Source organism: Macaca nemestrina, chromosome 15 (genome assembly GCF_043159975.1).
Source record: "Macaca nemestrina isolate mMacNem1 chromosome 15, mMacNem.hap1, whole genome shotgun sequence".
NCBI classification, from domain to species: Eukaryota; Metazoa; Chordata; class Mammalia; order Primates; family Cercopithecidae; genus Macaca; species Macaca nemestrina.
In genome coordinates, this window is record NC_092139.1 from 52,302,127 (window position 1) to 52,320,437 (window position 18,311).

An 18,311-nucleotide genomic window follows, 5' to 3' on the forward strand; every position below is an offset into this window, starting at 1 on the left:
GAGAAACTAAGGGAATTGGTCTTTTTGTCTAAGTTATCAAATTTGTGGATATAGAGTTGTTCGTGGTATCCCCTTACCCTCTTTTTAATGTCCATGGGCTCTATAGTGATGTCCTCTATTTCATTTTTGATATTGGTGATTTGTGTTCTCTTTTTTTTCTTAATTATCCTTTCTAGAAGCTTATTGACTTTATTTTTTCAAAGAGCCAGCTTTTGGTTTGATTTTCTCTACTGATTTCCTATTGTCAATATAATTGATTTGTGCTCTATTTTTAAAAAAAATTTTATATGCTAATAATCTTTGTATTGTTCCAATTTTTGTATATGTGCTACTGAAGCAAGCACTCTGCTCTAATTTTTATTATTGATTTTCTTCTGCTTACTTTGCATTTAATTGCTCTTGTTTTTCTAGTTTCCTAAGGAGGAAACCTAGATTATTGATTTTAGTTCTTTCTTCTTTTCTAATATACACATTTAGTGCTATAAGTTTCTCTTTTCCCCACTTTTGTGCTAAGAATTTTGTAATAAGTCTTCAAAACCTCGTGTGTAGTTTATACTTAACAATTCAGACCAGCCACATTTCAAGCGCCCAATAGACATGTATAGGTCATGGCTGTCATATTGGATAATGTAGATTTAGGTCTCTGCTTATCTGTTTCTTTTTGGGTGTGCCAACCTAGTTCGACTAATCAAGACTTAGCTAGAAAATGTCTCAGAATAATGGTCCTGGTTTTCAGGAGAGCTATGATTCTGTAAAGACTTTTTAAAGGAGTCATTCATTTCTAGTTTCTTTCCATGTGTCTGAGGATAAATTGCACTAAATATTATAATATTTTACCTTTTTCTTCAAGGTTACTAGAAAACATACTCATAGGTCTTCATGGAGAAATACATAAGAAAAAAAATTGTTTTAAATTAGAAAACGTAGCCTACTTTGGTAATGCAGTTCATTTTGAGCCCTTCCTAAGTAGAATGTCTCTTTCAGTGTTGAACTGCAGTATCTGTTGCTCTAGTTACACCCTTTTGTAAACAGTTATTATTATTATTATTATGTTTTTAGACAGGGTCTCACTCTGTCACCCAGGCTGGAATGCAGTGGTACTAGATCTCTGCTCACTACAACCTCCACCTTCTGGGCTCAGGTGATCCTCCTATCTCAGCCTCTCAAGTTGCTGGGACCACAGGCACGTGCCACCACACTTGGCTAATTTTTTTTGTATTTTTTTTTTTTTTTAGTAGAAATGGTGTTTCACTATGTTGCCAAGTCTGGTCTTGAACTCCTGGGCTCAAGCAATCTACCTGACATGGCCACCCAAAGTGCAGGGATTACAGGCGTGAGCCACCAAGCCCATCCTACTTGTTAACTCTTTAGTGTTTCCTGTGCTTTCACTTTCTCTCTCTGGATTAAACAAACCCAGATTTTTTTTATTAGGCCTATTTTCAACCTTAATTAATGACATTTATGAAAAATTTTTTGAAGCTCTGTAGCAGAGCCCACATTGAGGATTGTCAGCTCATTCAATGTGCTCATGTTTAGATGGGTGATATTCCTACTCCTCCTTGGCATTTCCTTTTAATTCTCTTCCTACTTGTAAAAGATGTCCAGTTGCTATAAGAATACATGGATTCTAGATGAACAGAACATTCCCACCTTAATTCAAATCCCACACTTACTTGGATTCTGATAGAGCAAAATAGATGTGCCTCTCCTGGAAATATCCAAATTTAGAACTCCATTTACAAGTCTGGTCATGGAGGTCTCCAGTGGTTTTTCCTACCGCGTGTCCACTGGGATCCTTCAAAGTGGTTTGCTGCAAACATGTTTCTTCACAGAATGAGTTATTAAGTCAAGTCCTCTGAGAAATTATTTTTCTTTTCTGAGACAAGGATTAGATGCTGCCAGCATTGTTCTTCTCTGCTTGCAGCTGTTTGTGGAATCATTCCATTTTTGAGTAATCTCAGATGAGTTTTAGAATACTCTAAAGTCTCTTGAAACATAGATGAAAGCAAGGAATATCAGAAAAGCATAAGTGAAGGCATTTTAAATGGGTGAACATTTATAGTTGTTAAGGAATGCTTGAATGAAAGCAAAACTGCTTTCATCTACGTTTTTAAAGAGGAGTGTTTATTATTATTGGGTGTTTGTATTCCTAAAAACACCTTTTATTTATTTATTTCTTTTTGAGAGAAAGAGTCTTGCTATGTTACCTAGGCTGGGCTTGAAGTCCTGGGCTCAAGTGATCCTTTCTCCTCAGCCTCCCAAGCTGGGACTACAGATGATGTGCCACCACACCTGGCATACTTTTTAAAATAATCGATATTTTTATCTAGGTAATTATATGAAGTGCCTGGGGCAATCATAAATAATTTCATAATGGATCAGAATTTAAGCTTATGGTATATAATACATCTGGTCATTTTGATGAAAAATTGACATAAATTATAAACAGTTTTTTTTAAAGGATTTTAAAATTACAATTTAATGCATTTTGGAAAAGCAAATGTAGAATGACTTGGGCTTATAAAACCAGAATTTATGGCTGGGTATGGTGGCTCATGCCTGTAATCCCAGCACTTTGGGAGGCCAAGATGGGTGGATTGCTTGAGCCCAGGAATTCAAGACCAGCCTGGGCAATATGACAAAACCTCGTCTGTACAAAAAATGCAAAAAAATTAGCCACACATGGGGGTTGCATGCCTCTAGTCCCAGCTATTCAGGAGGCTGAGGTGGGAGGATCACTTGAGCACAGGAGATTGAGGCTGCAGTGAGCTGAGATGGTCCTGCTGCACTCCAGCCTGGGTGACAGAGCGAGACCCTGTCTCAAAACAAAACAGAAAACACCAGAATGTACAATTCTGTGACTAGTCAAAGACAAATCATAGAACTGTTTTGATTACAAGTGCAAAGTAATTTTAATGTTGGTTATAGATTTACTTTCTTATTCCCCTAATAAGAGTCAAAAATCATGGTTAGATGCTACGAAGTAGGTGGCAATGCCTTAACCTGATGCATGTTGTCAGGCCCGAGGGCCCCTTCCATCCTTGTCAAGGGCTAACCTTCTGTCCTTTCATACAGTGTATACAGTTTTAATCAAAATTTATTTCCAAATGTTTTGAACTTCCAGAAGTCCTACAATTATATCAACAGTGTGTCACATTTTCTTTTGGCCTTATCTCTTTTACAGCCTCCAATGAAACAAAATGCATAGAGCATGCGTTACACATTTGCTGTCTTTTGATTAATTTTGAGAATTTGGCTTCTAGCTCCAGTATGAAAAGACTGTGAGCCCAAGGGATGTTGGAATGCAGATGAAATGCTAAATACATTTTCTTTATTTTTGGATTTTTAAGACCACTTCAGCCACTTTAAAACGTAAAGTTTAATTAGATTTAACATTTTTTTACTCCCTTCTCCTTTTCTAAGTGAAATTTTATTTTACATTTATATTTGATTTGTTTCTCTTACTTGTTGTTAGTGACAGAGAGAAGATCGTTGTCCCCTTTGTTCCTTATCTGTGTTCCTCACATCCCTGCCAGAGGAGGGGATTAGGGACATTTTCTCATCTACCACAGCTCTTCCCACATGGTCCCTGCTGTGGTGCATGTGCGGACAGCAGGCCAGCTCTTTTGGCTCCTGTAGTTTTATGGCCTGCTTGGTAATATAACCCCAAGCTCTTTCACTTGTTCTGTATACAGTGGAACCCTGGAGGGGAAGCTAGTTACGGTTTGGTCCTCACACATGTTTATTATTATTATTACTATTAAGATAGAGTCTTGCACTGTCACCCAGGCTAGAGTGCAGTGGCGCGATGTCAGCTCACTCCAACCTCCGCCTCCCGGGTTCAAGCGATTCTCCTGCCTCAGCCTCCTGAGTAGCTGGGATTGCAGGCGCCCACCACCGTGCCTGGCTAATTAATTTTTGTGTTTTTAGTAGAAACGGGGTTTCACCATCTTGGCCAGGCTGGTCTCGACTTTCTGACCTTGTGATCCACCTGCCTTAAGTGCTGGGATTACAGGGGTGAGCCACCGTGCCTGGCCCATACATGTTTATTATTATTGTTAGTTAATAACATGCCAAAATACCTCTGTTGAGGGCTTGTTATACAGGCCCTGTGCAAAGCAAACACTCTTTCATTCTTTATCTCGTTGAATCCTCACAACAATCCTAAGAGGTGAATATGAGGATTACTGCCATTCTGTAGGTGAAGTGCAGCAGGGTAACCTATGGAAGGTCACTCAGCACATAAATGGCAGAGCCTGGATTTGAACCAGCAGCTGTCTCTAGAACCTGAGCTTCACTGATATCTTTGCTTCACTGTAAAATTCACATCTTCTTGGCTTATTGGCCTTTTCTGTTATCTTTCTTTTCTTTTATTTTGAGACAGTCTCGCTTTGTCGCCCAGGCTGGAGTGCACTGGCGCACTCTGGGCTCACTGCAACCTCCTCCTCCCAGGTTCAAGCGATTCTCCTGCCTCAGCCTCCTGAGTAGCTGGGACTACAGGTGCCTGCCACCACACTGGGCTAATTTTTGTATTTTGAGTAGAGACAGGGTTTCACCATGTTGGCCAGATTGGTCTGGAACTCCTGACCTCAAGTGATCTGCCCACCTCCGCCTCCCAAAGTGCCGGGATTACAGGCGTGAGCCACTGCGCCTGGCCCTTTTCTATTATCTTTTTGTATTTATTGAGTCTACTGGGACTTTCCTGCCTTCTCCGTCATGATCAAGGAAATCAGCGGAGGGGTTTTTGGGCCTCATTTGGGCCTAGGAAGGGGAGCAGTGTGCCCTGAGGCCAGAGTGTCCTTCCTCTCTGAGCAGTGATATTCATCCAGGGTTTTAGTCCTGTTTCTGCTGCAGAAGATGTTATTGGTTCCATTCAAGTCAGTTTTGTGACTTATCCGTCAACAAGACACTTTATCTGTCAGCCCTTGTGCTAGGCTCTGGGTATATAGTGCCAAGTAAGAGTGATGCAGTTCCTGTCCTGAAGGAGCTCATGATCTAGAGAAGAGAGATACTAAACCAGTGTGGCTGTTTCTGCTGCAGTGTGGTAAACGTTCCTAAGAAACCTCCTGCTCTGTAAAACCGCTGCTAAAACTCTCAGGGCTTATGGGAAAAATGGAGTTAATAGCAGAACGCCGAAGTCCTGTGGCTGGGTTGGAAAGCAGTAGGCACTTGTTTTTTATTTTAATAAGATATTTTTAGGGGCTTCTGCTGCCAGTGCTTAGGGCTTTTTTGCTGAAGGCCGTCATTTTATTCCCACTATTCTGGCTCTCCTTGTCTGAGAAAACCCACCTCTGCCCAGATACAGCCTCTGTGGTATATGTACTTTCATTTACCAGTTGTATATGAGCGATTCTCCTTTCAGAAACAAGTGTCCGCAGAACCTTCTGAGGTGACTGGTGTGGTGCATGCTTTGAGGGAGTGTTAGGGATGAATAACAGGGTTAGGTGCTAAGGTGGTGGCTGCACATGTGCTTGGGCATGATATTGCCAGAGCTGTGTGTAGGTCATTTGTTGAATCTTCCTGACTCATCAAACCAATCCCCATGCAGAATGTTGTTGATCTTTGTGCCTGTATGTGGGTATGTGCTGTTGCCGCTCGTTAAATATTGACTGGTGTGCTGTTTAAATTGGAAACACCCCCACTGTTTTTCTTTTATATTTTACATAAAGTGTAAAAGATTGGAGACAATTTCGCCATGTTGCGCAGGCTGGTCTCAAACTCCTGGGCTTAAGTGATCTGCCCGCCTTGGCCTCCCAAAGTCCTGGGATTACAGGTGTGAGCCACTGCATCCGGCCTATTTTTCTTTTAAAAACTCTCTGAGCCTCTTCTTCTATTGTAATGACCTGGGGCACTGGACAGACCAGCCTCAGAGGAGAGATCAGGTTTTCCCAGCATGCTCCTGCTCAAGCACTGAGCATCCCACATCCCTAGAAACCCTTAAGTCCTGGGCAAACTAGGATGACTGGACACCCAAAGAAGCAGCCCTGTGGCAGTGCAGTTCTCAGGAAAACCTGGGCCAGGTGATATCCTGAATGCATTGTGTAAAAATGCACTCCTCTTTGCATAGGAGACAAGGTAGGGATAGGATGAACATCAGGGCAGGAGGATTAGCTGTCTGCTTCGGCTAGAGAAATGACAGAGTTCATGGCTAGGTCCCCAGTAAAGCCGCTAGAGTATCCAGCTCTAGGTAGGTGCGTGACTGGCCTGAGCAGGTTCAAGAAGTTCAGGGACAGACTTGGATGGAGGAGTGGAAGAGAGACCACATTGCTGAAAAACACTATTGGCAATCTGGCAACTTGGTCATCTGGTGCACTGGCTGACTTCTATGTTTGTTAGCGGCAAAGACAGCCGGGAGAGATATTTAAGCTGAGATGAGAAGGATGAGAGAAGCTGCAGGCTGTAGTATCAGGAAGTGTTTTTGTGTGGGCCCATTTAGAGGCTTTTCCTGTGTCCCAGCAAGCTCCCTAGGCTTGCACACATTTTCCCTTCTCCCTCCCTCTCTCCCTCCCTCCTTCCCTTCCTGCCTTCCTTCCTCCTGCTCACTCTTTCTTCCACTCTCCTTCAATCCCTTCCTTCCTTTCTTCCGTCTAAAATGGCCGCACTGTACCCTCTTCCCCTTTCTACTCTCCTGCCCCCACTCCTCCCCACTTCTCATCCTCAGCCTCACCATGTTACTGGGCTCCTCCCAACCTGGTGGTCTCAGGGCAGTTGGCTTTATAACATGGTGCTGGCTTCCTTCACAGTGAGCATTGCAAGAGCAGGTGTCCCAAGATGGTAACAGATGTGCTGATCCCTTCAGACCAGGCCTGGGAAGTGGCACAGCCTCACTTCTGTCATACAGTGTTGGTCAAAGCAGTCTCACAGCCTACCCAGATTCAAGGGAAGGGGATACAGTCCCACCCTGCAATGGCAGGAGTGTCAAAGAGTTTGTAGCCATCTCTAGTCTTCCACAGCTCGTAACCCTGCTGCTCTCAAAGGGTGGAACTTTCCTCATTTCATGGCTGTTTCTCAAATCATTGCTTTAGGGGAAAAACTCTAGTGCATAGTCCTATCATATTTTCCATTCTACTGAGAATGAGCTAAAGGTTGAGGGTGCATTATTGGGTCCCCAGACTGACTGAATAGGCACAGGAAACTGGGTCACTTGTGTCCTCTGCAGCCCCTCAGGGATCTCCAGCCTTCACATGAATGCTGAAGGCCTCATTTGACAGGAGGCATTGAACACTCTCCAAGTTGAGTGTTAAACATGCATTGCTTTTATAGTTAGGAAAAAAAAAAGTTAAACCAAAATGGAATAGTGGAGAAGAGCAACCTCCGCTCAAGCTTCTAGTTCCAGCTCTGAGGCGTTTGTAATGGGCTCAGGAAAACATTCACTGGTCAGCTTTGTTCAGCAAATCAGAAGCAGCTGCAGTATTCAAAAGGATTACCTGTATATTCTCTGCTGGGCCTGATTTGTTGTGGGCGTCTAAGAGCTAGAGAAATGTGGACAGACATGTTAGGAGAGCAGCAGTTTATGACCGCTTCTGCTCTGTGTGCTCCGTGGGGCGTCCATGATGCCCGTGCCTCTCCCACTTCATAATGCAAAAAGGTGCCAGGAGCTGGAAGACCACGTCTAGTTTTTGTTTTGTGCTTGGTACTTGATTTCTGTGGATTTGTTTAATTTTCTAATGTTTACTATTTAAAGCATTTTAACAGCATGAGTGAACTTTCAGTGGAGGCCTGTTTTATATACTTTGGCAAAGACTATGATGCCAAAGGCATTATTTTTCTTGTAAATTTAGGAAATTACAACGTGGGATCGTGTCTTCATTGTTAATGAATGGTAGGGTTGGCAGACTGGTCCAGGCTGATGCTCTTGTGTAAAAGTTTGACACAGATGTCCAACTGATTTTGGCCAAATAGGTTTATATTTTCTCTCATTCTTTTCTTTCATTCTATTCACTAATTTGCTTACTGACTTCCGTATTTATTCCTGCATGTCACTTTTTTGGTCTTACACGTACATCATCTCCATAGCTACAATTTAGCATCCCTTTTCCCAAATGTATCCACTTTCATTATTAAACTCTATCTTTTCATGATTTCCTTGATGTGCTTAGTTGATTATCTATTGTGAACAGCAACCTGATCTTGCCAGTTCTCCCTTCCCCTACCTAAAATAACCATGGTCACCCTAAAAGCAATGTCAGCCACCACAGTGGCTCACGCCTGTAATCCCAGCACTTTGGGAGGTCGAAGCAGGAGAATCACTTCAGCCCAGGAGTTCTAGACCAGCCTGGGCAACATAGCAAGACCCCATCTCTACAAAAAAAAAAAAAAAAGAAAAAGAAAAGAAAAAATTAGCTGAGTGTGGTGGTGCACGCCTGTAGTCCCAGCTACTTGAGAGGCTGAGTCAGGAGATTGCTTGAGCCCAGGAGTTCAAGGCCGCAGCAAGCTATGGTCACGCTGCTGCACTCTAGCCTGGGTGATGGAGTAAGACCCTGTCTCTAAAAAAATTTTTTTTTAAAAAGCAGTGTCAGTGGTATGGTGGAGTTTTGCACTCCTGCAATAATGGCAGCGTGCCTTATGCACAGCAGGTGCTTTGTTATTTTGTGCAATGAATGCCTCTGGGTCTCAGGAGATGAGGACTGGCCCATTTTGGTGACCTTGCCATCCTTTCTATTCTTTCCATTCTCTCTGGGCTCTTTCCCCCTCCTGTCCTTATTCTCCTTCCTCTCTTTTATCTCATTTCCTGAATTTCCTCCACACTTCTGACCATGAATTGCAGGATCAGTTCTTTCTCCTTGCCCAAGAGTCTATTATGGCAATTCAATTGGAAGAAATAAAGACAAATTTTAAAAGAAGATACAGGCATAGGTAGAAAGAAACTTCTGTTCACTGTTGTTACAATCCAAGTAAGTAAGGTGACTTGGGATGCAAGGAAAAGTCTGAATCATTCAACAGGAGGAATGGGAAGAGTTCAAAACCTTATTGATTCAGGGACTATGAATTCAGGAAAAAAAAATATATATAGAATATATCATATTCTATATATATAATTTTTTGTAATGTATATATATAATATAATGTATATACATATACACACATGTATATTTGTGACCATATATATGAGGGTTTACTTCTGGACTCTCAGTTCTGTTTCATTGTCCTATGTTTCTGTCCTTACACAGTACCATACTGTTTTGATTACTGTAACTTTGTAGTAAGTTTTGAAATTGGGAGGTGTGAGTCCTCTAACTTTATTCTTCTAATTAATGCTTGAATAGGTAGTATGATGAGGTAGTTCAAATATCAAAATGATATGAAAAGGTCTAAATTGGAAAGGTTTGCTCTCATTCGTGTCTCTGTCCAGCCTGTTTTGCTTGCTCTCTAGAGATAATCACTTTTATTAATTTTTTTCTATCCATCTATCCATTTGCAAATGTGAGCAAATATGAATTTTTAAAAAATATTTCCCTTTCTATACAAAAGGTATGATGTGAGGTACTGTTTTATATCTTGGCTTTAAAAAAATTTTCACAGTGTGTCCTAGAGATTCTTTTCTTTCTTTTTTTTTTTTTTTTGAGATGGAGTCTCGCTCTGTCGCCCAGGCTGGAGTGCAGTGGCCAGATCTCAGCTCACTGCAAGCTCTGCCTCCCGGGTTCAAGCCATTCTCCTGCCTCAGCCTCCCGAGTAGCTGGGACTACAGGCGTCCGCCACCACGCCCAGCTAGTTTTTTGTATTTTTTTAGTAGAGACGGGGTTTCACCATGTTAGCCAGGCTGGTCTCGATCTCCTGACCTTGTGATCTGCCTGTCTCGGCCTCCCAAAGTGCTGGGATTACAGGCTTGAGCCACTGCACCCGGCCCGAGATTATTTTCATACCAGTTCATAGAGACTTCTTTTTTTTTCTTTTCTATTCTGAACAAATTAAATCTCTCTTTTTAAACTGCTGTGTACTGTTCTATGGCAGGACTATAGCCTGGCTTATTTAATAGATCTTGTATTGTTGGACTCCTGGGTTATTTCTCATTTTTGTCTCTTAAAAACAGTGACATGATGAATACATTTGTACGTGTGCCACTTCATATGCAGTCGGAAGATACCTGTTGGAGAAATTCTCAGAAATGGGATAGATGGTGCCAGATAGCTGTTTGTAGGCACCGCACCTTTCTGCAGTGTAAGACTACCATATTTCTCTTAGCTCTGTTGGCAGAGTGTATTTTGAACTTCTAGAATTTCACCCATCTAATAGATATCCCATTGTAGTTTTAATGTACAGTGTGTGGTTGGACATTTTTTCAGATGTTTGACTGACTTGTATTTCCTTTTCTCTTAGCTGTTTACGTGCTTTGTCCTTTTTTTGTTGTTTTTTTGAGACAGGATCTGGCTCTTTGTCATCCAGGCTGGAGTGTAGTGGCAGCATGATCATGGGTCACTGCAGCCTTGACCTCCCAGGCTAAAGCAATCCTCCCACCTCAGCCTCTGAGTAGCTGGGACCACAGGCATGTACAACCATGCCCAGCTAATATATATAAAAATTATTTATATAAATACATATGTAATATTAATACATATTACGCATATAATACAAAAATTGTATATACATACATATATGTGTATATATGTTTACATATATATGTATACATATAAAGACATATATAATTATATACACACATACACACACATATATATATAAAAATTTTTTTTTTTGAGATGGAATTTTGTTCTTCTTGCCCAGGCTGGAGTGTAATGGCATCATCTTGGCTCACTACAACCTCTACTTCCCTGGTTCAAGCGATACTCCTGCCTCAGCCTCCTGAGTAGCTGGGATTACAGGCATCCACCACCACGCCCAACTAATTTTTGTATTTTTAGTAGAGATGGGGTTTTACCATGTTGGTCAGGCTTGTCTCGAACTCCTGATCTCAGGTATTCCACCTGCTTCGGCCTTCCAAAGTGCTGGGATCACAGGCGTGAGTCACCATGCCTGGCTATTTTTATACTTTGTAGAGACAGGGTCTCACTATGTTACCCAGGCTGGTCTCAAGTTCCTAGGCTCAAGCTATCTTCCCACCTTAGCCTCCGAAGTGCTGGGATTACAGGCATGAGCTACCTCCCCTGGCCTGTTCATTTTTTCTGTGAAGTTATTTGTCAGGTTCTTTATTTCTTTGAGTGCTTTATACATGCTATGAGTTGCGAATATCTTTCTCTATTTTGTCATTTACTCTTTGACCTTGCTTAAGGGACTGCTGGGTAGACAATTTCGATCCTTAAGCAGTAGATTGTCAATTTTTTGAAATGGCTGCTGGCTTTTGAATCAAGTTTCCTATGATTCATATGACATTTTCTACTCCAAAATTACAAAGAAATTTGGCTATTTTTCCCTCTCCTGCTTTTTTTTTTTTTTTTTTTTTTGGAGATGAGTCTTACTCTGTCACCCAGACTGGAGTGCAGTGGTGCGATCTTGGCTCACTGTAACCTCTGCCTCCTGGGTTCAAGCGATTCTCCTGCTTCAGCCTCCTGAGTAGCTGGGGCTACAGGCACACACCGCCACGCCCGGCTAATTCTTTATATTTTAGTAAAGACAGGATTTCACCGTGTTGCCCAGGCTGGTCTCGAACTCCTGAGCTCAGGCTATCTGCCTGCCTCGGCCTCCCAAAGTGCTGGGATTACAGGCGTGAGCCACCACACTCGGCCTCCTCTTCTGCTTTTTTGCTTTCATTTTTTACTTTGAAATCTTTTATCTGTTTGTAGTTTATCCCATATAAATGTAAAGCATGGATTGAACACTTATCTTTTTCTTCAGGTATTTACTAAATGGCTTCCCAAAACTATTTAAAAAGCCGCCTTTAGCTTTACTAATTTGAGTTTCTGGCTTTATCTTCCAGTAAATTCTTGTATGTATTTTTGAACTTTTAAACTTTATTATTTTTAGTTTATAATTTTAATTTAAAAAAACTTCCATTCACTGAAAAAATTTGCTTTCTATCCTTTTTGTCCATCTGTCTTATCTGTTTATATGCTGAACACACTCTTTTAGTTATTGAGGATTTTTACTATGCTTTCCTATCAGGTAAGGTTAATTTCTCCCACATTGTTCTTTAGAGTTTTTCCTAGCTCTTCTTAAATGTTTATTTTTTCATATGAATTTTTAAATCAGCTTATACACTTCCAGAAAGTAATCATATTATTTTTACCTGGAGTGTGTTAAATTTATGAATTCTCTGGGTCCCTGCATTAGACACATTAAGGTTGACTGCCTGTTTACATATCCCTACTTGGGTGTCTAAGAGACCCCCAAACTCAATGTGTCTAACCCTGACCTCTTAATTTCACTTCCTAACCCCAAACCATGACACTGTCAGCTTACCTATCTCAGTTGGTGGCAACGCCAGCCTTCTAGTGGCTTGGGCAAACAACTGAACCAACTAAAATGCTGGATGGAATATATTTCTTTAATTCTTTTGTATTTCATTTTATTCATTTTTATTTTTAAAAACTTTCCTACAGCTTTCATAGGCTCTTTTTTTTTTTTTTTTTTTTTTTTTTTTTTTTTTTGAGATAGGGTCTCATTCTGTCACCCAGGCTAGAGTACAGTGTTATGATCATAGCTCACTGCAGCCTTGAGCTCCTGGGCTCAAGCAATCCTCCTGCCTTAGCCTCCAAGTACCTGGGACTATGGGCATGTGCCACCATACTCAATTTAAAGAAAAAAATTTTTAAGAGGTAGAGTATTGCCATGTTGCCCAGGCTGGTCTTTAACTCCTGGTTCAAGTGATCCTCCTGCCTCTCAGCCTCCCAAATACCTGGAACTATAGGTGCATGCCACCACGCCTGGCTGTTAACTTTTTATTTTGAAATAATTTAGGCTTACAGAAAAGTTCGACAAATAATAAGCTTCATCCAACTTCTATTGATAACATCTTACATAGTACAGTTATCAAAATGAGGAAATTAACACTGGTAACATACTATTGGCTAAACTACAGACCTTATTTGAATTTTGCCAGTTGTCCCACTGATGTCCTTTTTTCTGGTCCAGGATTCAATCCAGAATTCCAAACTGCGTTTAGTTGTTGCAGCTTCTTAGTCTCTCCCAAAATGTGGTGATTGCCTTGTCTTTCCTTGTTTTTCATGGCGTTGCCACTTTTGAAGAGTCACTTATTTTGTCAGTTTGTAGAATGTCCTTCATTATGTGTCTGCCTGATGTCTTCTCATGATTAAAGTTAGGCATTTTTTGGCAGGAATACTACGAAAGTGATCTTGTACCCTTCTCAGTGCGTCATGTTGGGGCACATGATGTTGACGTGTCTCGTTATTTGCCAGATTTTTCTCTGTCAAGTTACTGTTTTCCACTTTGTAATTGGTCAGTGTTTCTTGTGGAGATAATTTGAGACTATGCAAATATCCTGTTACTCAACCTGCTCCCACTCACTAATTTTAGCCTCCATTCATGGTCTTTGCCTATAACACTTATTACTGAAGTACTTGCTTAATCAATCCATCTTTTTTGTTTGAAATAAGTTTATTCCATATATATTTTGCATTAGAAATGTAAAAATAAATTAGGACTTTAAAAACATCTTTTGTATTTTTAATAATGGTTATACTCTTAAATGATCTGTGTATGCTAAAATGGCTGGGTGAATCTCATTATCTTGGTTAGCCTTCAATTACTAGCTCCAGGACATCTTGGCTAATATATTTACTTTTTAAAAGAAACTTTTTGGGCAAGGCGCAGTGGCTCATGCCTGTAATCCCAGCATTTGGGAGGCTGAGGCAGGCAGATCACAAGGTCAGGAGATCGAGACCATCCTGGCTAACACGGTGAAACCCTGTCTCTACTAAAAATACAAAAAATTAGCTGGGCATGGTGGTGGGTGCCTGTAGTCCAGCTACTCGGGAGGCTGAAGCAGGAGAATGGTGTGAACCCGGGAGGCGGAGCTTGCAGTGAGCCAAGATCGCGCCATTGCACTCCAGCCTGGGTGACAGAGTGAGACTCCGTCTCAAAAAAAAAGGAAAAAAAAAAATAAATAAATAAAAGAAATGCATTTCCTAATCGTGAGCCATGCTGATTAAACCTTCCCTGGCCACTGCATAGTGTTCTTCTAATATATGCCTACAAGAAATTTCCCAAGTGTTGTTAGTGTAGAATTTTTGCATCTGTATTCAAAGGAGAAATTTGTCTATGCTTTAAAAAATATTCCTGTCTAATTTTAGTGTGAGGGTGATACTGGCCTTGCAGAACAAAGTAGAAAGCTTTACATCTTTTTCTGTGGTCTGGACCAATTTAAATCACATAGGCATTACTGCTTAATAGAACTTGTTAGTGATCTTTTTGGGCTGGCTTCCTTGGCTATTGCTCTGGTCAGTTTCCCAACATCCCTCAAGTTCCTCTGGGCAGTAAACTTTACTTGTTATCTCCTTCACAGCTGGATTTTCCAATTTATTGGAAGACAATTTTATAGATTTTTTTTTTTTTTTTTTTTTTTTGAGACGGAGTCTCGCTCTGTCACCCAGGCTGGAGTGCAGTGGCTGGATCTCAGCTCACTGCAAGCTCCGCCTCCCGGGTTCATGCCATTCTCCTGCCTCAGCCTCCCGAGTAGCTGGGACTACAGGCGCCTGCCACCTCGCCCAGCTAAGTTTTTGTATTTTTAGTAGAGACGGGGTTTCACTGTTTTACCCAGGATGGTCTCGATCTCCTGACCTCGTGATCCGCCCGTCTCGGCCTCCCAAAGTGCTGGGATTACAGGCTTGAGCCACCGCGCCCGGCCGACAATTTTATAGATTTTTAAAATGGTTTTGAAAGATCTCTATATCTAGAATCACATTCATTTTCTCCTGTGGTTTGGTTGTATTTCCCCCCTTTTTTTCTTAATCAGCGTTTTTAGTTTTTTTGGTATTTCATTGTTTTGCTTTAATCTTCTTCACTCTTTTCCCTTCATCTTCTTCGCTTTAATGAGTGTGTGATTTATTTGGTTTGTTTTCCTAGTTTCTTATTTCATTCGGTTTTAGTTTTATTTTCTAATAAATGCACTTATGGGGTGAAACTTCAGAATTTGGTGTGGCTTCTCCTCCCCACATCTGGCTTATCAGCAAATCCTGTTTGCCTCACCTGGGACATACATGCACATGGAAGCTGAGAGCAGAGCGCCACTTCTACACCCACCCTGGCACAGGCCATCTGCATCTCTCATCTGAATTTTTGTGACAGCCTCTTAATGGGCCTCCTGCCTCCAGCTGGGTCTCCTTCCAGGCCATACCCAACACAGCAGCCTGAGTGAGCCACTTCTCCCGTGTATTCTATAGTACTATAATAATAACATACTTTTAACTTAGGAAAACTTACAGGGATCACTTTGTCTTACTTCTCAACAATAATTACAAGAAGAACTGTACATGCGTGCGTGTGTGTGTGTGTAGAGACAGAAAAAGAGCATGCACAATAGAGGGCACGCTACTCCAGGGACTGTCTCATGGGGGTGACAGGAACTGATGGAAGGTTGGTCTGAGCAGAGGCTCACTCTGGCCGTGGGGCTGCCCTGTCAGGGAAGGAAGCCTCACCAACTCAGACCAGTCTACCTTGGAGCCTTTGTTAGGCTGCTCCTGCTGTGTCTTTTGTCTCTGGAGGCTCTGAACTGGGTCAGAACCTTGCCATGAAGCCCTTCCAAGGCCACTCTGCTCCCAAGGTGGAGACTTATTCCCTAGGCTGATTCCCAAGCCGTGTACAGCCACAATGCCCAGCCCAGCACACCAGAGCTGCTGCAGTGAGGTTAAGTGACAATATACTGCAATAGTAAAATACATGAGAAACTCATAATAAAATGCCAGCAACATGGAAATGCACTGGATTTGAATGCAGACCCTATCCCATTATCACAGTCCCAGGGAGAAATTACAGGCCAAGATTAAAACGTAATCAAATCCAAAAGCTTTGAAGACCAAAGGAAGTAAGATATGAAATCACATCCCATGACCTCATGAGCTCAGAAGCCACCTTCCCTGCTGTTCTTTGTGGAAGGGTGTCCATGCTCGATTGAGTTTGGGTTCATGCAGCAGCCTTGTCCAAGCCATGTCTGAGATGTGTCATACAGGTGTCCTTGTAGGTCCTTTGGGGGCCTCAAACACTGCATCATCTTCACACAGGCTTCCTTGAGCCTCAGTTAGACAACCATACAGCCTTCAACCCTACAGAGTTATCCCAGGCAGAGTGATGTCAAGGACCCCAGCAGGGCCCAGAGATACCTGAGCAAAGTTTGATAATCAGGGAGCTCCTTGCCTTGGATCTCTTGTTACGCAAGAAGGCTACCTTAATTGCCTTGAATTTATGACCTCAGCATGTAGGCATAGTTGGGAATTTAACTTCCCAGCTAAAGGTGAATTTTGGTCCTAGGCATTTAGCATCCTAATGTTTGTTTCTTCTCATGGCTTTGACACTCTTTAGTTTGGAGTTGAGGGTGGCCCTGTTAGTGAAAGGTGCCCTCACTTTTCCATCATTAGGTATTTTGGGTCCCCCAATGCTTCTTGCTACAAAGTTCCAGGCTTGAGACACTTGTTTCCAAGAAATGAATCTTTTGTAGACACCACCCTCAGATGTAGACACCACCTCTGTGCAGTTGCAGAGCCAAGCAGAGAACCCTGATAAGGGGAGCCCAAAGCCTGGGAAGAAGCCACAAGAGCCCCAGGTCTGCCTTTCCAGTTCCCTCCATGGCCCCGAGTATGAAATGGAGTCAGACCTAGGCCTAGCCCTCAAACTGTGAGAAAATCAGCTGCCAGGGCCTGAAGGGCCTATAATGTACCCATTTGCTGACGAAACAGATATTTTCACCTCCAAGTCACTTAGGACATGTCATTCCCAGTGCTACTGGTCTCTGCCTAAGGCCTCAGAACCTTTGCCTCAGCTTTCCAGGCACCTTTGGGCCAGGCCTCTGCTGCTGTGTTGTTCCAGCGGTGGTTCACTGGCACTGGCCCAGCCTCTGGGGCACTGGGGATGCCAAGGAACACTCCTGTCTCTGTAGAAGCAGCTCTGTACTTGAGGACAGAGCCACCATGGATGCTAGCGGCTTCCAGAGTCATACTCCCAAAGACTCTAGGCACAATCCTGCACATCCAGATCAAACTCTTCTAGCAGGTGGTGGCTCCAGCCTGGCCCCAGGCTTATTTTGAACCCCGCGATGCCACTCATTTGCTGAATTTCTTGATGTTCCAGCCTGTAACCCACTGTTGGGGTTTCCATCAGTAACAGCCTCCTGCCTACTCAGGTTCTGAACAGATTGAAACTAGAATGAAGAGGAAACCTGCAGGGTGAGAATGCTTCCTTGGTGGCAGAGAACTGCCTTTAGGGGATGTGCTTAGATGGGTTGGCCTGAGGCTCATTGTCTAGTGCCCATGTCCCATACTGGTCCCCAGAGGTTGGCTGAGGTTCAGCCCAGTCGTGGCCACACAGGGCCAGCTCTGGAGAGCAGAGAATGTGGGCTTGTTCCCAGCCAGGCCAAGAAGCAATGGTACATGGCTTTTGTTCTCCCCATTTTTCTTTCAGAGTATACTTTTTTGACAGTATTTTTCTGTCCCATCCCTGCAATTTGCCCATATACTACCATGGACAGTGGTAGGCATGACAATAGTAATAATAGTGACTATGATTTCCTGTACACTCACTGTGCTGGCCTGTGTACTAACCTGTGTGCACCTTTGTAACCATTCCAGGACAACTGTCCTGTTGTACCAGAACAAACTGGGGCCCGGAGAGGTGGTGTGAGCCTTCTTGGCTGGCGGCAAAAGTCAGTGAAGCATTGTCCAAAGGGACGTGGACACCAGTTTTTGTAGCTACACAGGCAATCTGCAGGGAGGCACTCTGGTTTGCAGCTGTTAGGACCTTGGAAAGTTCTGCTGGAGATGAGTTCATGGGTGGTTAGGCTCCAGCTGAGAGCTTTCCTGCTTTAAACATGCAGCATAAGTGTGTTTAACACGTGCTTAACCTGCAGCTCTGGGTAGAAAGAACCCTGGGACTTAATATTCAAGAACAACTTGACTATATCACCGTAGGAGCCCAGATGTCGTTTTATAGATATGCTTTTGTGTGTGTGTGTGTGTTTTTAAAAATGTGTTTATTTTCCCTGGCTAGCATAATTCTTCTTGGGGGCTTTACCCTTTGATCTGGGCTGGAAAAAAAAGTTACCATTTTAAGATCTCTTAAAACATGTCTTTGGATTTATCATCTGTACAGATGGAAATTCACATAATAGTTCTATTCTTAACTGAAGAAAAACAGGAAGAGAAAATAAATTTCCTGCTATTTGGAATGATAAACAAGGTGAAGCATATGCTGTA

General features: G+C 42.4%; 1 protein-coding gene and 1 non-coding gene across 2 annotated transcripts in view; one reads left to right on the forward strand and one right to left on the reverse strand.

Annotated features, from left to right (window-relative positions):
• LOC105486824 (D-aminoacyl-tRNA deacylase 1) overlaps window positions 1–18,311 on the forward strand; it is a 170,046-nt gene that overhangs the window by 15,965 nt on the left and 135,770 nt on the right. The window lies entirely within an intron of this gene.
• Window positions 2,958–3,078, reverse strand: LOC112427579 (U6atac minor spliceosomal RNA). The gene has a single exon (XR_003019227.2). It is a non-coding gene; the product is annotated as a U6atac minor spliceosomal RNA (small nuclear RNA).